General features: G+C 39.0%; 1 protein-coding gene across 12 annotated transcripts in view; it reads left to right on the top strand.

Moving 5' to 3' along the window:
- Window positions 1-24,004, top strand: part of SOX5 (SRY-box 5) — a 601,783-nt gene that overhangs the window by 397,812 nt on the left and 179,967 nt on the right. Inside the window, exon 1 of one of the 12 annotated variants that reach the window (XM_017736709.1) lies at window positions 21,905-21,978. The exons of the other annotated variants lie outside the window; for them this stretch is intronic. The gene's annotated coding sequence lies outside the window, so the exon portion shown is untranslated. Of the gene's footprint in view, window positions 1-21,904; window positions 21,979-24,004 lie in introns of those variants that run through there. 12 annotated transcript variants of the gene reach the window in all.

The following is a 24,004-nucleotide window of genomic DNA, read 5'->3' as shown; positions in this document are numbered from 1 at the left end:
GTGAAACTCAGGTACAGTCCATCACACAATACTTCCCAGCTTCATTAAAATTAATTTAGTGGCCAAAGTATTCCCTCCAGAGAAAGGTTCATGTGACTTGAGTTTAAAAGTGTCCTGGTACTTTCTTGTGAAACAAAATGAAGGCAGTTTTACACCCAGACTTGAAACTTGTCTAGGTAAGTTGGTATTTCTTGTGGTTTTACTTAAATTTGTTGCATACAGGGCTCACACACAAGAGGTAAGTTTGGGTGTTATTTTTTCTCTCAGAATTGCCATTAATATTTACATTTGTCCGGGTAAGTAGTTTTGCCTGAACAATAAATGCTAGAAGAGGACTTGAAATTCTGAAATAAGTAAATAAATGCAGCTTAGTTAAGAATTGTTCTGTTTTTCTTGGCACAGTGATTTAGCCTATATGAGGCTTTGTGCTGTTTGGGGAAGAGGAAGGTGGGAGGGAGTGAGTTTTGGTGGCTGGAAATGTAAAGACAATACAAGCTGAGTACATTGAAACCTGCAGCTAAGGGACAGCTACCATGGATAATTTTCTTTCTGGCTTTCTTTCTGGCAATGGTTCATGCTGTAACCGAAGGTATCTGTGATTCTCCAACTTTTGATACCAATGAATCAAACATTTTCTGAACCATTTTGCTGAACAGTTTTTTTTCCCCTTCAACTGCAAAAACTGAAGGTGCCAACCGTGCTTTGATATTGGTGTGGCAGCATGGTGGATGGGTTTGCAGTGAGCTGAAGTGAGCACATGAGCTTTTCAGTTCAGTTTTGCCCTGCTGAAGGGCTGTGGGCCATGAAGGAAGAGCTGAAGGCTTTGTTGTAAGAAGTGTACAGCTACATTACTGTACCAATTGTAGGGCTAGGGTTCTTTCATCTCTGGAGGAATACAGGCAGAAAAGATCAGTCCTGTGGTGAAAAGCACAGAGCAGACTCAGAAAACACAATTTCTCCTGGGTTTTGTTCTTTGTGGTGTTTTTTCATGATTTGCCACATGAACTTCATTCTCTGTGTCCAGTTTCTGTGGTTTTGAAGTATGGTTGATAGCGATAGTAGCTGTGTGCTTCTTCACAGTGGTGAAGTTTAATTACTGCTTGGGAGACACAGCCTGACAGTGGCCCTGCTTTATAAAAAGGGACTAGATGTAGATCTGAGGAAGGAAGCTCCCTGGAAATACTTGCCTTTTACAACTCAGCCCCATTTACATAACCAGAAATGAGAATGCAGGTTGAGTTTGGGAGCCTTTGGCCTGGATTCAGTAGCAGAGCTCACTTTTGCCTCAGTGGAAGTGCTGCAAGTGGAGCAGCTGCAGAGTCAGGCCCGTAGGGTTCTTGTGCCATGGGAAGCTGGCACAGTGGCCTTGTATGGTAGTTACACTACTAGGAAAAGATGTGGTTCCCACAGATTGTCCTAGATTCTCCTGTCTTGCTGGATCTCTTGGAGCTCGTTCCCAGAGCAAGGGCTGTGCTGGGACATCCAGCTGTGGTCCTGGGGGTGTGCAGCCTTCATGATGCAGGACACTGTACAGGATGACAGCCTGAGAAGCAAAGATAAAATCAGCCCCTCCTTTCCTGTCACATAAAAAATTTCTTGCTGTTTCACATGCTTTTCCTCACATGCCTCATAGAATTTATTTATTTATTTATTTTGTGGACATGCAAGTTATGTGCTGTGGCATGGCAAGAAGGTGAGGAATTTTTTGTTTTGTTTTAGTTTGAGGAAGAAGTGGGTGGGAGGGAGCATGTGGGAGCTCCAGTGACTTGGAGCTCAAAGAGAATGCATTAATTAACCCAGGGGGATTGCTGGGATGCAGGAGTGAGGAACTGCAGCTTTAAACCCAGTGATCTTTATCCATTGCTGGGTTTGGGTCACAGACCTTGGATAAGAGGCGGGGGAAGAAGGGTGAGCAGGAGGGTGGGCACAATGGGAACCAGATGTTTCAGGCTGGCGGGGGGTGGCCTCTCTGTTATTGTGTGACAAGCCACCGATCTGCCCTGCACCCGCAGCCTTCAAAAGTATGTCATTCTTCTCTGGAGTCCTTCTGTCCCCTGCTCAGGGAGGGGGAGAAGAAAGTGGGGAGAGGCTTACACATGCATGCATACACACACATGCAGACATGCACACATACATGGTGCACACATGCCCGCACAGACAGCCCTGGCTCTGCTTTTTTCCTTTGGTCTACCTTGTCGAATGGCCCTGGAAGACTAAACAGGTGTTATCTACTTTTGATTTCAGTGCATTTAAATTAATCCTGTCAGCTCAGCTGTTAAAACAACTGTCATCTCCAGCTGTTAGTAATTTTCGACTGGGCACTTTTACAGGTTGCCAAGTTCTGAGCCTGCATTGTGAATCCCTCGCTCCCTTTCTCTCAAAGCGCTATAGTAACAATTTGTATTTTTTTTAAAGGGGACTTGCACTGCACTGTTTTTACAGCAAACCCTGTTTATTATATATTGAAATAATATCATCACAAAACCCAACATCATCATGCCAGACTTTGGAATAAAGAGCTAAACCATGTGTGGAGTGTGGTGCATATCAATCTTCTGTGGGTTTGTTGCAGCCTCTCTGTGCATTTTAAATTTGAATGAGAGATGAATCAACCTGAGGGTTTGGGAGGGAGGAAGAGGAGGGGCTCTAAATTTTTATTGCCAAAAATAAAGCTTTCATTTTAGAAGCACTGGCCTCTCTTTTCCCTTTTGTCTTAATGTATATTTAATTTTCATAACTAAATTAACAGGAGGTACCTTGAACTAAAAACATTTTAAATACCTTTCAGTTGTTAGACTAATGACATACATACGGTAGCCTTAAGAGTTGTAGAGGAAAAAAATCATACATTTGATCCATGTTATTGATTTCAGTAAGACACTCTCTAATGTGACTTATTCCTATGTGGTCAGGATCTATAGTTCATTACCAGTGCTTCAGAGTCAGGGAGCACTTGTGGATTACATAGACCTGAATCCTGGCAAGGAAGGCTTTCTGTGCCTTTAAGGTTTCCACTCATTGCAGTTGTCTGGCCACATTTTCAACTGGTACAAAACTAAGGCTGCTCCCTGGACTTACATTGCAAGCTGTCCTTAAAACACTGAAAAGGATTATTCAGGCATTTTTTTGCCCATTCCTAAGAAAATTATATACTTAAGAAGTGACTGTAATTAATCTTTTTCTCAGCAGACCATGTAGCCAAATAAACGGGAATCTTAAAAAAAAACCCCATGCTTTATATAGACTCCTACATAAATAAGAGCAGTGTTTCTATATCTTGTAGTAAAATAAAGACTTTGTATTTAAAACCTCATTTATTATGGTTTTCCTTTTCTTTTAGTTTTGAATTTCTTCAAGAAAATTCTGTTAAAATAGGAAAACTCCCCAAATATTACCAGAATAGTTATTTTCCTTTCACTTTTTATTCTTATGCATAGACAAAGAATTTTATTTAAGAACAAAAAGAAAAAAACAACAAACAAAACAAAACCAAAAAACTTTAGCAATAATATGAAAAATAAAAAGAAAAAGATTCTGAAGTACCATCTAATTCAGCAGGGCAGGTGCTGATCTAATTTCCACCTTAAAATGTATCTCTGCTTTTTGGCATGTTCTGTAACACAGAATTGCAGGTATCTGAGCAACATCTCAAATTCCAGCGCAGTTATGGCTGTTTCTGAAGGCCCCACATTAATATCTTCTCAGATAAGAGAAATAACTGGATTCATATGCACCAGTCTTTGGGTGTGCAATCATTATCTTTCTTCTCGTACAGTGCTGCCATTTAAGTAGAACATGAAGCAACTTCCTCAGATTTCCCATTTCATAGTAAACAACTGTAGAATTTTTCAGCTAAATGTGAAATGTTTAGTATCCCTCTTAGTATTAAAATCCGGAATGCCAGCTATGAAGTGCACAGTGCAGATATGTAGGACCAAATTACAGATGTACTTACATCATACAATTGCTATTGCTACTACTATTAGCAAGAGCTGCGGTTGCTTGTCTTGAATTCTGCAGATTACATGGATAAATACTGGAGTTACAGTGGTACACCAGACCTTTTTCTATATAGTTTAACATTTCCTTAATGCAAGAATTTTATCAATAATATATTAATTTAAAATCCTGGTTTCACAGAAGCTGCTATTGGGCAGGAGTGTTGTTAGAGCAAAGCAAGTACTTCTTGTAAAAAATACTGGTATTTTGAAAAACAAACTGAAACAACTGAAGTTTCAAATAAAGAAAAGATAGACTATGATGGACTTCTCCCCAGAATACAAGCATTTTGTTTTAGGGAAACTAAGGAGTTCAGGCCCTGATGCAGTTTCATTTATAGCATATGTGACACATCATTGTTTAAATCTGCATCAAGCCCTGCTGGAAGATGCATTGCCAAGTGTTCCTGCTTACAAGGATTTATCAATATAGGTTTAGTTTCTGCTTTGCAAGAAGCCCCCGTTGTTTGAAAAGCAACTGAATTGTGAAGCCAGACATACTCATGGTCTCTGAGGTGAACTGCTGCTTCCTTACCGCTTTCACCTCCGTATCTCAGCCCCACCACCAGCCTCAGGTTGACATTGGACTCATGGCTTCTGCAACAAGCTGTTACCATCTCCGCAGTGCAAAATACTGTTAAAGGTACAGCATTTTCTAAGATTAGATGGTGGTTAACTTAATGCTGCAAAGTCTAATTTACACGTATTTTCCTTGTCATCTTTTCTCTTTTGCACATTTCTTTCCTTGCAGACACATAGCTTCAATCTCCTCTGGCATGGCACCATTGTAAAAGTCAGGTAGTTCCAGTGACATCAGTGAAATTACCTATGTGTAAAATTAAAGTGTGTGAGACTGAACCAGATCCCAGTATCTTCAACATCCAAAATGTGTGTCTGCTTTACTTGCTCAAATTAAACGGTACTTCCAAACCCTTGAGGGTTTTGTGCAACTAGGAAGATTCCATTAATCTTATCTGTATGCAGTAAAACCTTGTCAATTCACACTAATGATTCTGGGAGTTAACAGGTAAGCACATTTTTCAGCTGGCTTTCCTGTGGGTGAGGGATTGAACCTAAACTCTTGACCCTACACATCTAAATTTAGGGGTATTCAAAATCTGAATTTTGCAACTCAAGTCAATATTTAAATTTCTGTGATTTTGTATGTCACAGTTTTGGCCAACTGATTTGTGTTTGACAATCCAAAGGTGTGGGAGATATCTACATAAGACATAATCTCTTAGAAGATAGGCAGATCACACATCCAAAGGGTGGAGGCTCTGGAATGCTCTGGCCTGGCTGAGGGGGAGTCTGCTGGCACACAGATATTCATGCTGCTGAATTCAGAAAACCTGTTCCCATCCTTGGGGACCAAGGAAGCCTTTCCATGGCCCAGAACCCAAGGGACCTGTGATGCAGGAGCATTTGTTCATCCCTTTGTTTCTTTCCTATGCAGTTGGGCTAAGTAGGAGAAGATTTACCTGAAGTCTGGCATTTGAGAGGAGAGGGAAGATTGCTCCGTTGCTTTTCAGCATTGACTGAAAAAATACGTAACACGAGGAAAAAAGGCCTCATTTTATTTATTCCTCTTCTGTTTAAGTTTTCCTCTTTCAGTTCCATGTCTTATTTTCCCTTTCTTCCAGTCTTTCCACTTGTATTCTTGAAGGAGCTCATTAGCATCTATTAACTAGATTTGATGAGCATGAACAAGCATCTCCAAGGCAAGCAAGGAAAGCAACAGAAATAGCAAAAATGATAGTGAAGATTTGCTATCAACAGGACATGACTATGTAAAGTGCATCGCAATGTCAATACAGTGGAGAATATTGATAGGCTTTTAATTAAGCAGTGATTTCCATTAGATGAGATATTAAATGCAGTTCTTGACTGTTCTTACAGATCTCTAACCCCAATATACAATAAGCTGTGCTTCTGAAGTTCCTATGTTCCTAAAGCCAGGAGAGCAAATTTAAAATTATCAGTATACTGCCATGACCCACTGTGTGGTTGTTCTTATTTTGGTGAAACAGTGACGTTTTCAGTTTCGCTTGTTGTCTAGGAGTGACCATAAGTTGAGCTGAAAAAATCCTCATTTGCATTCAATGCTATAATGGTAAAGGTATTGCTCAAGTTGATAAAACTTTCCCAAGTAAGCAAGCAAGAAATTCTCTGTCCTGCTAACTATTGCGAACAATCTTTGATAGATACACCTCAGAGCAACTGCATGTTTTCCATTGTAACAACTTTTTGGTTGGATTTGCTTCCAACATGAGAAAAGAGGACGTTTTTCATTTTCCATAATAAAGCAGTTTTGGTATCTTTGAACAAAACTTTCCTTATATGCTGCTGATGAGTGTTCTGGACAATGCAGTTTAGTATTTCTGTCCTCTCCAGGTGGACTGCTTGTCTGTGGTCGTGTGTGTGGATTTTTCTGATCCCATCTCTGTCAGGGAAGATGACATCTTTCAGCACTTTCAGAAAAACACAGGAGATAAGCACATTTACGTGGCACTGGTGGATATCCCAAACAAAGTCAACAGAGTTAAGATTAGGACTATGTATTTTTCTGCGTGCCTACACATGTGCATGTATTTATGTTCCTCTGAGAACCTGATGTAAACAGATGCCTATTTCTGCTTTTCTGTGGAGGACAGGAAAGACCAAGCCCGACATTTACATAATTTTCTAAAAGATTTCTTATGTTACAAACTTATTGAGGCAGAGATGATGCTTACTTTGTGTTTTCTTTACCAGTAACGATAATGTTAGTATTATAAAAAAAATACCTTACGTCACATAATGTGCACCAGTAATGTTTCTCTATGATTTCCTTCGAAATTTTGCTTTAAAATTTTCAAAATTGTAACATTTTCTGAACAGTTGATGTGACAAAGAAGTACTGGAATTTTACCTTGAATATTGTCTTTTTAAGTGGATTTTATTTTCAAGTTATGAAGGAGCCACAAAATACATAATTGTAAGTGACTTTTCTCCCAGTCCATTTCTTTCCACTTTCTGCCACAGCCAAAAACTTAGGACTTATCCATAAGATATTTTTCAATAAGAGAAATGCTTATAACATTTCACCTCAAGATACTTAGAGCTGACAGTTTTATGCTAAGATAGAGGAGTAAGTACAGCTTTTTCCCTGGTGAGAATAATCACTTTAAAACAAGTTCAGTGTATAATTACTGCATTTCTTTCAGTTTCAGAGTATGGTTATGAGGAAGTTACCACGAGCTAAGCTAAAAATAAAAATTTGCAACTTGTCATCTATTTCTGATTCTTCCCTGCACAATTTGTCTGTACCTGTTGTAAACTGCTGCAGTGTTGTCTCCTCTCAGGAATCACAAGTTAGGCTCTGGATAAGCGGAGTGTACAAGCAGTCACTGGTGAGTGGCCGTGTTCTGAAAGGTCATATTGCAAACTGTCTTCTGAGAAGATGTTCAGGTGTTTTTCTTTTGGACAACATCCATGGCTGCTTTAGGGGTATTTCCATTTGTGGTTGCTGTGGTCAAGCTGTTATCCTAGCAAATCAACCACAGGAACCTTTTAGAATGAATGCTGCTCTTCTTTAATACACTCTTTTCAGTTCATTTTTTTTCCTGCTAGAGAACCAGGTGATTAGTTTAGTTCTATTGTATAAAATATTTCCTTTCATTGGTACGTTTAACAATTGTCACATCTTTGGTTTCAAGGGAATATGTTGAACATTCCGAGAGCATTTTGGTATTCTTACAGCTATAGGGAGTATGGCTAGAACACAGTTTTAGGAGGCTTAGTTAGTTGCCCTGGTAAGAGATCTGCAGCAGTGTTCTTGAGTCTCAGTAAAAGGAAGGCTCATGCAAACAAGACAGTTTATGTGAAACTGTGAAATACAAACAGTAAAATGTAGGAATTTTGCTTAGATCCTTTTCCCATAAATGTATAACAGTTTGAAAACTGTCTAGTCAGAGCCCTCTCACTGCTTTTTTGGACTTAGCTAAAAGAAATTTAATGGTAAATAAAAAAGTTAATCATAAGCCTCTTTGTAGACCTAAGCTTCTTCCTGTAGAACTGCCCCTGCCCTGTTCTTCTCTCTTTCTCCCTGCTTCCATTGAAAACGTTGAATCGAAGTGTTGGCAATGATTGCTGTGTTTTAGGAGAAGCCATTAAAAGCTTTCCATGAAGCATAAAAATCTGTATGGCAAGATGAAGATACTTCATGGAAAAAATTCTGACATTTTGTTCCATATTTCTCTCCCATATTTTGAGAAGGATACTTATACTTCTAGGTATCTAACTTAGGTGGGCTAATTCACATTCCGACAACACCTGCCGGGCTTCATGAAGTCCATGTGAAGTTTAGCCCTTAAACACCCAGCTTAAAATTCCTTGATACCAGCTGGGATGCACAAAAGTCTGAAGTAAGCAGCCTAAACACAATTCTCCCATTCAGTCTACCATTATGAATCGTAACTGTAATTCTAAACTTCAGATTGTCCCTGCATGTGCACTAAAAATGCAGATTTTGCCAGGCAGACCAGATAATCTTGGCCAAGAGAAAATGAAAGATCTTGAAGTATTCTCAGTTTGATGCGTCATGCCATGGCATTTCATTGTGACACAATGAGACAATACTGTGACGCAGGCACTTTGACTTTTAAGTTTCACCTGCTGGGCAAACTCACCATGGTGCAGCTTCCCCTCCCACATCCCACGGTGGTTGCAGGACACAGCCATCCAAACTCCTTAAAGCCAAAGACTGTGCTGGCAGAGCTCCAGGAACCACAGCACTGCTGCTAGTGCCCACATCTCCAGCCTGCACAGGGAGCGCTGGAGCATCTCACTCCTGGCTTGAGTTCCTGGGCTTTCTTCTGCCAACCCTACCTTTCCATGGAGATTGTGATGGGAAGTTAATATTTGAGGGACATGTTGAGACTGTGTGATAGAGAAATATTACTTCAGAATCCAAATATTTTCTTTGATTTCAGTGTGTGAATGCGAACTTTATAGTCATTTGTCTTCTGTAATAGGTAATTTCACATAATTTGTTGACTACTCAGAGTGTTAAAAGAACTAAGAAAGATTAAATAAACCTGTCCATGAGTTACCAGAGGGCACAGGAAATTGGTTGGATTGACATTCTGTGGATCCTCTAATTTTTTTAGGAGCACAATGAATACTTCAGGAGAGATCTGTGTGTTTTGTTTTGGGAGTTTTTTGTATTTTTCATGCAGTCGTTGGTGACAAAGTAACAGACAAACCATAGGCTGACTGTATTGCATGGAATGACAGTATCATGCTGCCTTGTCGCATTAAATAAATAAACAAGTAAAACCAGTCCAGCCTATTTGGCACACTTGTTGGCAAACTCAGTGAAAAAAGGGAAGAAAATGATCTAGAGATGCTGTGGTGTGTCCTCCCTTTAGTTGCTCTCCTTCAAAGATGCTTGCTGCCTGACATTACACTGGTGTTAGGTTGTTTTTTCTGCATGAATAAAATGAAGAGTTTAATTCTTTTAACACTTTCAAGAACCCAGCGAAACCAAAATCTATGTTGGTGATCATATTTAGTAGTTGTCTAAGCCTAATGAAGTCAATGGATGTCAATGACCTTTGGATCAGAAGCCCAGATGGTCTGCTGCTGGAATTCTCTTGTGTTGCATGCAATGTCATTGAAGCTGTTAAACTTTTTCCCCTCTTTGGAAGTGTCTTCTCTGTGTCAGGGGTAGAGCCTTCAGCCAGTGCATGACTCATAGAATGATTGTATTAAACTTGTGTAAAGCCTGCTATGGAAAAGCTCTTGTGAGGTGACCTGGACAGACTTCAGGGGTGGTGCTAAGACATAATACTCATTCTTAAAAATAATTCTATGCATAAATTTTCAAATCTGATCCAGTAGAGTTCTGAGGAAGTTTCTGGACAACTGCACTCTGGAAAAATACATAAATGCAAATAATGTGGGAGGCAAGACCTTGAGCAGGAAAGCTTTGAATGGAATAGCAGTGTGTAATTTCAGTTGTAAACAACATGGGCTAATTTTGCCTTGACAGAATTGAGCCAAAATAAGTTGTAGTTAAAAGGATTTGGTGTGCCATTCAGAACAGATAGCTAACAGTTTGAAGGTTTACAAGGTTTCTTTTAATGTGGTTATGCTCAGACTGTATATCAGACAGCTTCAGGCTATTAAATTACACTCTCCTTGCTAGCACTCACTTCTCAGCTTTTAGAATATTTTCCTTTCTGTTTGTGTATTAGTTAAACACTATCTCAGCAATTCAGAAGCCAACATGAACCTTCTTCCAGAATGATTTCAGGAGATTTTTTTTTCCTGAGCATTTTTGTTCTGTTTGGTCTCTACTTGTGTAGTGCAGGAAGTCCCAATAGTGTGGATGTTGAATTTCACATGCAGGTCTGATCCACTTCATTCTGCCTGTAGTGGAAGCAGTGGTGACCCCCAGGCTGAATGGCCTCCTTTTCCAGTTCTGGGAAAGAAAACTGGTCAGCGCTGGTTTCCTGTAAGACTGTTCTCTCCTTTGAAGACCAAATCACCAGGACAGCTTCTAAAGCCCCACATTCCCCTGGCACTGCTGTGCAGATGTGTGCCTGTGGTGGGACTATGTTGACACGGTGCTTCTGCCTGCAGGCGCAGAAAGCCTCACCATCAGTTTGCAGCAGAGTAACATTTCCACCTGAAAGCACAAAGGATATAATGCAAATAACTTGTTTTCACCCTCAGAGAAAAGAAACTAAAGAAAAAACCACTCATATGAACCACCTAGAACCTCATAGGTAAGAAAAATGTGTAAGGCGATGTTGGTAAAGTTTTTTGAAAGGAGGTAATGATTCAGAAGTCTGTGTCCAGTTTTCAGATGAGGCTAATGGGCATATTGAAGCGATTTCAACTTTCAGTGTGACTCAGGACCAGGAGTATTTACTTTACCTTAAAACTGGACTTGGTTTCCCACATTATTTAAATATTCTAAAGTTACATTCTAATAGTTCTTCAGTATTTCTTTCAAGCAAAATGCAACTTTGTCTTTAGCTTACATTAGAAAAAGAAACAAAACTAATATTGTTAAATGTCTATTAAAAAAACCCCTGTTTTAAATCAGCACCATTCTAGAAATGTGGTTCTGTCACTTCATTGTTTAGCCAGTAATAGGATATTACAGTAACCCTGTGGGGTGCAAACTCAGCCTGGGATCCCGTGTGCCAGGTCTTGTATTGACAAACTGTAAAGGCATTTCTTGCCTCAGAGGCCAGAGACTAAAAGAAGTCCAGTGTAGATGAGAGGTGGGGGACAGGACAGTGTGGGGACCTGAGTTTGGATCACCTCAAGCTCATTCCTGTATTTTGGCCAGCACAGGGTATTTCCAGATAGGGATTTGAGCCTCGCAGCTTGGGCTCACACCTAATTAAGTCTGAATGTGGCAGAGTGAATTAGTGTGTGGGTGTACATTGTCACGTGTGCACCAGGGGCACTGCTCTGTGCTACGCTAATTAACCAAGTTTTGCGAGAGGTGACAAAAAACAACTCTGGTATTTTTGTCTCTGGTGCACTTGGAATTTAAGTGAGAAGAGTAAGACAGTAATGCACTTTGAATAATTTAATACTTGACTTGCTTGTAGTTGTGGGTCACATTTGTCTTACAAAATCGTTTTGTCTCTGGTGTTTGGTTGATGAAAGGAATTGAACTGTGGCATTGTGGGTAGAAATAGCACGTATCAATTCTGCTCTTCTTTACTCTGCTAGTCCCATTTGGAGTCAACAGAAGGAAGTATTTAACAAAAAAAAGCATAATTTACCCAATTCCTGACATGATGGGCTGGAAAACCTGTCCATATAATTCCTCTCTCTTTGGAATTCTCTTTCTGTTAACTAAAATTTAGCTTTTTAAAGAGAGTTTATTTAAATCCCCCAAATCCTTCTTCACAAATATACAACAGTTTCAGGAGAGGTTCTTCTTAAAATACTAGAATGGTGCTTTTCACAGCACCTTTGTAACAACCAGATTAGGTCAGTGTTATTGGTTTAAAAAAAAAAGACAATAATAGTGTAGTATAAAATTCACTTAAAATGTACTCAGGCCATGCTTTACAAAGGTGGATTTAGGGCCATATTTTAAATTTAGCACATCCTAAATGACTTTATGAATTCGGGCTACATAATACTCAGCAATAAGAAGAGTGGTGGTAGCTATTTTCACATGGTGTAGAGAATGCTGAAGAATTAAAAACTGAACTGTTACTGAAATAGGCAGTATGCGTATTTCAGCGGCTACACTAAAAGACAGACTTTGTTGGATTTATTTTAATTTTGACAACAATAGATTTGACATATTCAAGTTGGTTATCTTTTACCTGCTGGCTTTTGCCTCTGGTAATAGCTAATAACTGGAGATGAGCAGAGAGATCTATCAAAGAAGAAGACTGTAGGGGAAAAGAAGACTAAATAAATGCTTAATGGACCTACGTAGACATATATGCACTGGTTTGTGTTAATGGGAGGAAATCCAAGCTGTTCTTTGAAAGGAATCACTCTATGTCTAAAACATCACTCCATCACTTCTAGCATAGCCCACGTGCCCCCAGATATTACCCTTGCGCTTAAAAGTTCCTAGATCCTTTGGGCAGCCTTGCAGCTTCAATATTTTACTTTGTAGTGTCTCGTAAGTAGAAGCTGGGTCCTTCCTGGACAAAGAAGTGAAAAGCTAGAGTTGAAATCCATACAGGAAATCAAAAGCTGCACCCAAGATGGAGGCACTCGGTACAAATGTTGCCATTTGTGTTTATAAAACAGATGAAGGCCTATGTGTCAAGTTTAAATTTGCAAACTTCTGGTGGTTTGTGTGTAAACACCAAAGTAACATTAACATTGCTTTAAACATGGTTTTGTTTGCTTTAATATCCTATAAATTTTAGTCTGACATTAAATGTGTCATTGAGTGTGATGAAGCTGGAGGGTAATATCTCACTCAAGTGCCATTTTTGTCATCGTTCAAAACTATGGTAATGCATTTGATGATTCTTATCTGTTCCTCAGTGTCTGTGGTTATCTTTCTTATTTTCATTCTCATGCATATCTGAGATATGTAGTCTGGATCTGGAAGATTTCATTTGCTGCATAAGTTGAAAGACCAGAAAAACTGATCCTCTTTTTTTATTTTATTTTCCTGCAATCTTGTAGACCTTGAAATTGAAGCTGGCACATATGTAAATATGATCTTCTTCCTTGGAACTTTTGAAAGTTGATTTTCTCCACAGGTAAATTAGTCTGTGATTCTAACAGTGACTGTGGCAAAATCAACACAGTGGGGTATGGATTTAAGGATTCTTCAAAGTTCTGCATTAATAATTCCACTCTGCTCCTGTGCATGTATCTATCACTTAGCTAATTGTACTTATGGAACTGATAAAGAGCAAGCTTTGCTTGCTAGGAGGGAGTCTGACAGAGGATTCAATGTTTGGGTGGAAACTGAATGAACACTTAACTCAGTCCTGATACTAGTTTAATTGATCACCTGCCTGTCTATCTCTAGGAGTTTTTTACTCTGTTACGAAGTCAGGTAGAATAATTCCACAAAGCCACAAAAAAATATTTTCAGTCACAACTTTTTTTTTTTCCTGAAATGTTTCCTTGTTCAAAGTAAGGAGCAGTACTGCCCTGCTTGATTTGCGAAGTCATTTTAAGAATAGAAAGTTTTTTCCATATACATACACACAGACATAGTGACGCACTTTAAAGTCTCAGTGTATGAAAAAATCTATGGAAAACATGTTTCTTTTACAAAAAAAACCCCAACATTTTCCCCTCTTGTTGACATGGAATGATTATTACTGAAGTGCAAGGGCAGGATGTGTCATAGTTGTTAAACCCTTCATATTGGAACAGAAGTACATGTTAGCTTTATCTATCATACTTACACTTCCCTTATTCTTGGTGGTAAATATTATTAATCTATTGGAAGTGTGTGTGCACACTTTTGGACATAATTTTGGACAGAATAACAGCATGAACCTTTTTGAAAGTTAATAAAGTTAGGAGTGAATGATAAAAAGCTTCTGCATTAGGCTATGCATTGCTTATGTGCTACTTCTGTTCTAACAGCACAGCCGCATGTCACAGTAAAGCCGAACATTTAACATTTCCCATGTGAAAATTTATTTCTGTCCCTCAGGTATCTCCACATGCATGTTAGAGTTGAGCCGTGCTATGCAATCACAGGTTGGTCAGCAGACATTTGGTCTAATTAACTTCAAATTCTGATGTGCGTATATCCTGTCAGGTTAGGTCAAGGCTTAAGGTAGCACTGGAGCCAAACTCTGTAGTTCTCTGTATTAACTGATTGTATTTCTCCCTTTCATTCTACTCTGGAGCAGGCTGACTTTCTCTCCAGATGTTTCAAGGATAGGGAAAATACTGTTTCTTTTGAGAATGCACATCAGCTGAGTCTAAGACTGTTAAGACCTGCGTCAGGTTGGATCACTGAATAAAGAAAGAAGTCTCAGTGTAACATTTGCTGGGCATATTTCTGCTTGGTTGCAGTGGAGTTACGGAAAAATACTAAAGAAATAGGGACTTTTCATAAAAACCCAGTGACCATCTTTCTTCCATCCCCAGTTCACTGCTCCTTAGTTCTGCTGCTCCTTCATCCTCATGTGCAGAACGTTTTACTGCTTGACTCACCTCCCCACAACAAATTCCTCATACCTGTCTTTTTCCCCAGTAGCAGCTTTGGCCTGACAGCCTGGTGTGTTTCTTTTGGAGCTTGTACCTTGTGTTTTAGGATTTGGAATGCATCTTCATTTCTTTTGGGAAAGCATCCAGCCTTTTCTTTGTGTTACCACAGTTAGAAATAGTAGGAAAACCAAACGCTTAACACTGTTGCCCATACTTTGTGAGACAGCTGTGCACCAGATCCAAAGTTCTCAGAACAGGACAGAGGCTAGAAACCTTTTCCTGTGATAACATGTATGATTGTAATTGGTAGTGATTTCTATTTTGTTTTGATTTTTAGTTGAAATACACTGTTCATGAAAGTGCTTTTTATAGCTTAGTAGACAAATGGCAGTGGATGGCTTTTTTCTGAAATAGTTTATTGCTTATCAGAATCTTCCCTCTCTTTATGAATAACTTTGAATTGCTATGTTAGCTTTTTTCAAATGTTCCTATGTAAGGGATAATAACCTGATGGCCTGGAAAGCCCCACAAATTGCAGTAGCACTACGTCATGTTTGTATGTGGTTATGAAGAGAAAAAAAATCAACGATTTCTAAGATTTACTCCGTGTGCTTCTGAAGGGCTTTTACAAGTCCTAGGGATTAATAACAATACAGAATATTACAATATGTATTGCAAATATTAAAGTATGTCACAGCTGTCTGCAGTCTTCTAACTTCCTCTGAAGACAATACTGAAAGAGGTCTGTACTCAATCTTCACTTGACAAAATTTGGCATTCTCAAGCAGTGTAGCTGTCTTTTACAGAACAGTTGAAGGAAGTTAGACACTCAAAACCAATGCTAATTTTGCTTAGAAATGGCAGCTTAAACTGTCAGATAGCAAGAAAGTAATGTTGCCCTTGTTACTCCTGTGTTTTTGTTTTTTTCTCTAGCTCAGAGGCTAAGCATTTCAGTGTGGACAGTCAAAGTTTGAGAAGTTAAAAGCAATCAAAAACAGAAGGACAGAAGGGGAATTTTAGGCAGTCCAATTAGTATGAATTATTTTCAGCATCTTGTGTGGCATAAATTAAGTTTTTCCTTTGTTGGCACTTGTGAAAAAATAACAGCTATTGATTAGGCCTGTCGAGCCCTCCTGGCCTGACAAGATATTTTACTGTAGTGTTGTGGGCACAAGCTAGAAATGATGCTGAGAGAGTGAGATCCTCTACAATCATCTTCTCTCATTGTTATTTTTAGTGGGCTTTTTTTTAGATGTACTGTATACAGTAGAACCTTATTAAAGGCTCACTTAAGATCCTCAGATAATCACCCTCACCAAGCTGCTTCTGAGAAGTTTTCAGCAAACCATTTTTAAATGGAGCAATATATTGATTTCTGAGGAGGGGGCAAGTGGGAGGTTGCTAATCTGGGCACTTGGGTCAAAGCTAGTGTTCGTGTCCCCGATTCCTTATTTTAGTGGGAGTGGGCTGCAAGTGTAGGCGCATCTCTGTCACTGATTAGAACTTGGTTGTTAGATTTTGGTGCTGGCAGTCTGAAAAACTGTGAATGTTGTCTCTTAAATGTAGAACAGATGTAGATTTTTACTCTGATGAAATGAAATGAGGGACCAACACTGACAGTGGTATGAAGAAGAATTTCAGAGGTGACAGTGAGAAGATACAGTGTTTTGTTTTCATTTTCAGATCTGAGCTGAGCAATAAATACTCTAATGTTTGCAAAGATCCTATATTTTGGGGCTGAATATAAGCATCTTAGGGTGAGATGGGCAAGTCTAAAGACCTCATGTTGTCAGGTGAAACAGGTGGGAGAGAGAAAGTTTTGAACCATTTGGTTTCCTGAATTCTTTGTCCCTTTTAGTTCAGTATCAAAATCCGTAATAAGAGGAAATGCTGTTGCTTTGCATTGTGAGTATCTTTCTACCAGCATAGTCCACATTTAAATCTAGCAGCAGCCTTTGATACTTGAGCAGCAAACAGTGTTAAACCATCAGTAATCCCTATACAAGGTGGATGGTATTGCTTTTGGGTGCTTCTCTATTTTCTTTTCTAAATAAGCCCAGATAGTTGTGGTCATATATTCCTTTGGCAGGAGGTATCTTGAGTTTCCTTACTGTTATTTATTCAAAACTCCTGGAAAGCCATTTGGAGATAGTATATGATAAAGACCACAGTACGCAGTCTGAGATTATCGACGTATTGGTGGATGGTAGAATTAATTACATTTTTCTTGTTTTTCTTCATTGGGGTTCAAGCTATTGTCAGGAATGATGACTTGTGTCAGAGAGAGTTTGAGTTCCAGTGCGAGGATGTCCAGCTCTGGCTGCCAGGACATCTTTGTCTGTGGTCAAGGAATGTATGGAGTTAAGAATAAACCCCCAAAATCAGCTCTGATGAGAGAGTAGTAGAGGAAAGGATTTAGGTTTGGTGAATCACAGAATGGTTTGGGTTGGAAGGCACCTTAAAGATCATCTCATTCCAACCTCCCTGGCATGGACAGGGACACTTCCAGGGACTGGGCATCTGCAGCTTCTCTGGGCAACCTGTGCCAGTGCCTCACTACACTCACAGTCACTCTCACATTCCTCACTGAGGAGTGAAGGATGGTTCCCATCCCCCTTCCTCGTTCATGATGGTCTTTTTCTCGTCTTTGCCAAGAAGTTCATGCTTGAGATGTCTCTGGTCCATTGTCTCTTTCTGGAGTTTCAGATGGCTTTAGTTAAAAATTTCCTTTGCTTTTTTGGCTGAAGATTGCAGCCTTGCCTTTTGTATCTGGACCCTAGATCTGTAATCCTTGTCACTGTGATACGTGACTGAGATTACTACAACACATTGTGCAGGGGGATGAGGTTTTATACTCTGCCAAGATAAGCACTGCTGCTGAATGCCTTTCAGGTTTCTTATGGATGCCATTAGCCATTGGGGGACACACTGGCCCTCCTTTTGACGCCTCCATTTGACACCATTGGCTTCTCATTGCCTTTGCCACATGGAGAGTGTATTGTGGCCTGTTTGGGCAGAGCTCTGTGGGCAGGAGTCAGGATATGTCGTGACAGTCGCAGTGAGTTGCAGGGAAGAGTTGTGGGAAGCTATGAAGAGGAGAGAGTCCTTGGGGAGAGTGCCTGGAGCTGGGTCTGTCCCTGCCAGAGTGTTTGGGGACCAGGGGGACATGTCCTGGGCCACCCTCTCCTAAAGCATCCAGGATTCTCCCTTTGGGCTGCTGTTGCCACCTGCTTTTGGGAAGAATTTATTCACAGACAGGATTGTTAAGCATTGGAACAGGCTGCCCAGGGACCTGGTGGAGTCACCCTCCCTGGAGATGTTCAGGAAACGACTGGACATGAGGCTGAGTGCTGTGGTCTAGTTGACAAGGTGGTGGTTGGTTAAAAGTTGGACTTGATCTTGAAGTCTTTTCCAACCTGAATGACTCTGTGTGTGACCTTGGCTCTGCCACTGGGCCCTCTTGGTTGACTTTGAGCCAGACATTTATTTTTCTGCCTTTTTTTTCCCACTTGGGAATAATGATGCCTTTTCAACTGAAGCTGGAAAATTATACAACTGTTAAGATGTACAAAATCACCATGAGATTCAAAGGAATTGTCTTGGACCTGCCAGGAGGAAATTTTGTCATGTGCCACTCTACAGCTCCAGCTTCCCTAAGGTTGCTGGTTATTCAGAGTATGGTGCCTAATCATTAAGTTTTCATATCTGGAGAATGATTGGAACATATGAGTTTGCTTCATAGGTTTTGAGAGGTATAGTAAGATTCTGAGCCGGAATCCTAGAAGTTACCTAGTGCAACGGTTAAAATATATTTATCACTAACCCACTTGGTTAAATTGCTATTGCTATTCCATATAAGACTTGTGTCCTTTGTGTCCTCACAACTACTTCCTCAAAATACTGTATCCATAACTCTCCTGCTGGTATTTTTTTGGTAGGGCTCCTTTATTCCTCTCCCCTGTTGATTTTCAAACTCAAAGGACTAGATTTAAATAAAAGGGCATGTCTTTGACTTTAATAAGCTTTTAATAAAATCTGAAAAAAATGCCACCAACACCCCTACAAGAGCAGTTTTTATGAGGGTTTGCCTTCCTGCTCTAACCCCTCAAGACCCCATATTCTCTGAGAACTGCTACCCTGCACACCTGGCCATAATTAAGTGGTCTTTGTTTTTCTTTCAGTCTTAGACTTGTTTTACAAAACATGGTGTAATGTAGTATTGGGGAGAGCTTATGAAAGTATTAGCTTAAAGTAAAACCTGACTGCCTGGTAAATGTGCCACCCAGTAAGAGACTTACTTATTTCAAGGCAAGCTTTAAAATGTTGACTGTTTTGAAGCTTTGGCTATTTCCCTTTACAGTAGGATCATTAATTTTCTTTTCCTTTTTTTTCTTTTATTTTCTGTTATGTTACCCATCCTGATTTTTTGTTTAATGGAAAGTTACAAGTAGATGAGGTTTTTCACATACTCCTGGAAACCTAGCCATTTCAGGTTGAACAGGAGATAAATTGGTTAATAAGAACAGATACCCCAAATTAAAACACTTCAGTGGCATTGAACTGAAAAGAAAAACATGAAAAAGAAGGAAATGCAATATGGACATCATGCGTGATCTTGCCCTCCTTTCAGGTAGGAACAAGCACAGCAGCTTTTAACAATCAGCCCTTGTGTGTTTGTGTGTTTTCCTTCCCTCCATGTTGTTTCACAGTTATCTGTTAGTAACAGCAGTATTATTACACACAGATTAAAAGACAGGCAGCTTTTAGGCTCCTTGACAGTTGGCCAGAGCAGAGATTAGAGATAAAAGTTAATCCCATGAGGTAATAGCAAAAAAAGAGTACAAAGACAAGAGATGAGCCGATAATGGTTTGTTTAGGTAAGAAGGCTTCCCTTGCCTTGGTGATTGGCTCTTGCTCCGTGGTGCTTTGAGTGATAGCTTCCCAAATCCTTTCGAAGGTTTATAACAGTTAGCAGTGGGCTGGGGAGAGAGTTAGGGGAAAAATATGGGAGCCAGCAGTGGTAAAACATAATGAAATCATCCCCGCCATAAATGGAAGGTGCCGGACCATGGGGGAGATGAGAGATGTTTTCTTCCACAGCTGCAGAGCTATTAGTCAGTTAACACTTGGACAGAGGGAGGCTGAAACAGTCTCTAAGTCGGGGTTTAAAATATCAAAGGAACTTACATTATGTTTCTCGTAAAGTGGAAAATAATTTGAAAATGTAGCAACATGAATATGACTTCAGGGTGGTTAAAATGTTAATAGCATGATATATTTTAAGTTAAAATTCTCTTAAGTTTCATTGCACCTATTCCATGCTCAGAGAGAAAAGTTTGCAAAGGTTTTGAAGATTTCATATATTTTTAGGAATACTCTTAAATCCACATGACATCACAAATGGAATTCAAATAAATCCATCCCTTTCTAGTCAAGTTATGAAGGGGTATTCAGCAGAAGATTAGGAACATGAAACAAGTGAATCTTTACTTCTGCACAGCCCTATCATTTTGCAGCTAACACAGATAAATACGTGTTTGAAATAGAATCTATCTACCAACCACTGGCAATCCAGCACTTCGCTGCAGTCACAAAATTGAAGAGGTGGAAACTCATATCTTTGTTTTTTTAAAGAAATATTGATGAAAGCAGTAGCATCCTGATTCTTGAGTACAGTAATAATATGATTCTGAAATAATCAATTAGTAAGCTAGGATTACTGTACCTGCCTTAAAGCTGACTATTGCTAACACTAGGCTAAGAAGTGAACTGTAATAGAAATAAAAGTGTGCTGTATTATGGCATCTAGCCACTAGAATTGATGGAAGAAAAAATATGCCCTCACATTTCCTTCTTTGTCCTTCTCTTTTGATGAGGGCAAGGAAATAGCCTGAATACCAAAAGATACAATTATAAATAAGGATAATTCCGGAGTGACCATAAGAATGAGTTCCATGAGATATAATTTGTTCTACACTCTGAATGTCTTCAGTTCCCCTGAGAATCTATTTCAAGGAGTCAGTGAATCAAACTCTGCTTTATTCTTCTTTTCTGTCAAGAATTTAACAGCTAGATATTAATTATTATTTCAATTTTTATTTCACTATTTATTTCACTTAATATTCACAGAATATTAATGAAAATTATTTTTGTGCTCACAGTAAGGAAGTCTTGGAAGGAAAAGAGAAGATTGGAAACTAACCAGTCAGATTTTGTCCTCAAACTTAGAAGGAAGTAAAATTATTACTTTTATGATTTTTTTAATATCATAACAAAACACTTTGATCACTCACTGGAGTGTTTGCCAGTCTTTCAGGCTCTGTGGACTGTGGGACAGACGGGGCTTGTCACATTTGTAGATTAGTGTTCAAATTCATGAATTCTGAATTATGCTTATTCATTTTTCAAGAGAGCTTGAGGTCTGAAACAGAAATATTAGTTAGCAATCTGTAAGTACTGTACTATGTCTTCTTTCTAGGTTATGCATAACCAAAGCGTTTTCAAAAAGCCACCAAAAAGTGGTATGAAAACACCACAAATCAGTAATATGATGTTTTTGCTTCAGAGGTGCAGCATCTTACAGGGAATATCAGTTTCTTCCAAATACAGTAGCACAGACTGTTTTAGGTACACTACAGGGCTCTAGGCTATCATCTTCTGATGTATGATATCCCAATACTGTTAAAGTAACACTCAGATGTCACAGGGATAGGATATCCTCCTACAGAAGAGTGCATCTGTCTGGGTATTTCTTGTGTGGTGACCAGAGCTGCAGACATTTGCAAGATGCTAATTTGTGAATCAGAAGGGGTGATAGGAAGGAATTTTCCCTTGCAGAATTTCCTGACAGAAAAAAAGAACGCTTTTATACCTATATTTTCAAGTTAGGCCTTTCTTCATTGCGTTTATCCAAAATATCATGCAGTTTTGCATCCTTCTCTGCCTGAAAGTCTGTAAACTTGCCAGGGTATGTCATGTCCTGTTTTTTTGTTTTGGTTTTGGCCATAGAAATTCCAGCCCCATTTTCTCCTTTTTTTGCTTGAATGAGCAGGAAAAAGAAGTCAGAGTTTGGAGAATGTCCTTTTCCAAAGGAGCTCAGACAAGTTGTTCTGCCTTAAACAATTTTGCAGCTACTTGCTTCAGGCTTGATTAGATTAGTACCAAGTCAGGTCATCAAGTTTTAAGAAGTCGTAAGAAACTGTGGTAACAAAATTTAGTGTCATTTTTTTTTCTTTAGAACAATTAGACAAGAGAACGAAACAGAAGCCTCTCCACTTGCCAAAAGAATTATTACATTCCTCTCTTCTGTTCAGAGGTAATTCCCATTTTTGGATAACAACTTGCCATAGCATTCCTAAGCATTGCTAATATAATTTGTTTCTAATAGAATTTCATGGTGCACAAAGCTTGCAAATAATTGGTTTAGGAGTAAATTGAGGGGAGGGTTTTTCTCCAATCTTTTTATCACTTGCTGCTACCATGTGTCATTCAGAGTCCAACTCAATCAAGAGTCTATTACTGATAGCTGAACAGTGTGGTGCCTACAGATCTTTTATGATGCAAAAGTGGGCAGTTGCATTGTGAATGTTTCAAAAGGCATTACATTAAAAAAAAGAACAAAAAAAAGGACTTCACATACAGGCCCTTAGATAGGAAAGTGATTAATTGGAAATAGATTTTTGCTATAATTCTGTTGTTTGGAATCCTAAATTGAGTAATGGGGCTTCTTGAAGAATTTGATTTTTTTTATTGAGAGTCAAAGAAGTTATGTGAATTTTGGGTGTCTCTCCATTTAGTATGTCAGGACTGCTGTGCTCCTCTAACACTGCATCTCAATGCTTCACATATCCCTAACTTGTCCCAAGCTAAAGAGTGAGGAAATAAGATCGTTTAGGGTCCCTGTAGCACAGTTTGGTACCATTACATGAAGTGGTCTGTGTGAGTATTAAGGGTTCGTGTAAGAAGCCTGAGCACTCCTCAGAAGGGAAATAGATATTATCCAAAACGTGTGTGAAGGTTCTTTTAAAAAGTAAACCAAAATATTTTCTGAAAGTCTTACCCCAGTGAATAACTTTGTCTTGAGTGAGTGGGAGTAGTGTACAGTTCACATGAACAGTGTGTTTCATGTTCCTTTGCAGGGGGGTATATTGGGAAAAAATGTTCTCTTTTCCATTATTGCAGTCAAACTTCACATACTGATGATGAGTTGATAAAACCCCTCAGCTTAGATGATTTTCAAATACCTGTTTGCACTTTCTTGACTGATAATCAGTAAATAAACAATTAGATTCTACAAAAGTAGTCTTTATAAAAACATTTTTTCTGTGGCCATGGCTTTCATGGTCAGACAGCAAAAAGATGAAGTCTCAAGCCCCAGGAAAATGGGGGAGAATGAAAAAATATCCTCAAGTTCTTTACTCGACGGGATCAAATTATTTTTTCTGAACTGTCCTACTCCTAACTGTAAAATGCCAAAAAGTTAAATGAAAATCTGTTTTTATGATCAGGAATGAAACTGGGCTTTGTTAAATAAATGTAGCTTCACTGTGTTACCACTGAAGATCTCCTGCTGTACTGACATCTCAGAAGTTGTACCTTACTTAGAAGTTGTACCTTTCTGCCAGTGATACCATGTATGCAAACAGCAGTGATTTGTATTGCATAAAATCAAAACGTAAAATTTTGTCTTTGATTTCTTGCCCTATTTTTTGTTAATAGGGTAGTAGAAAACAGAAATTTAAAAAGTGGCAGGAATCCCTTTATCTCAAAAAGTAAACCTGTAGAAGATTTTCTTTTCTTACTGTTTTCAGAAACAAAATTCTATGCCGAGAGGATCAATTTGATCAGAGACAATAATATTTTACAGAAGAGAAAAATAACAAACTTTAAGCAAGATCTCTGTCAGTAATTCACATGAAGATGTAGAGAATTTTGGTTCTATTTTTTTCCAGTCTTTTCTAGCCTCCTACGCGTCTGGGTTGTAGGTGGGGTCAAGTTGGGAAGTGTTAAAAATCAGAGAAGAACAGTTTTTGGTATGTTTAAAGTTTATCTAAAAGTAAGAAAAGCCACTTAAAAGGCTTTTTTAGCAAGTGAACTTTCCTGATAATTTAAGAGACCCAGGTGATTCAGGGAGTCTCAACAATGTCTACAAATTTAGGTGATTCTCTGAACTTTTGGAGTTTTAAAGGTTATTCCCGTCACTAGCGGTACAGAGCACTCACCATGACTGGCAACTTTAGGGAGCATGCAGTTTTTACTCTATTGACTCTTGGCTACCGTTTTGTTCATGCTCTGCTCTGTATTCTTGACAGCAAATTGATTTAACTTGCAGCAGGAAAGAG

This window comes from Corvus brachyrhynchos, unplaced genomic scaffold (genome assembly GCF_000691975.1).
Source record: "Corvus brachyrhynchos isolate BGI_N302 unplaced genomic scaffold, ASM69197v1 scaffold246, whole genome shotgun sequence".
NCBI lineage: Eukaryota > Metazoa > Chordata > Aves > Passeriformes > Corvidae > Corvus > Corvus brachyrhynchos.
Note: the sequence above shows the minus strand (reverse complement) of the source record. Positions and strands in the feature narration are given on the sequence as shown.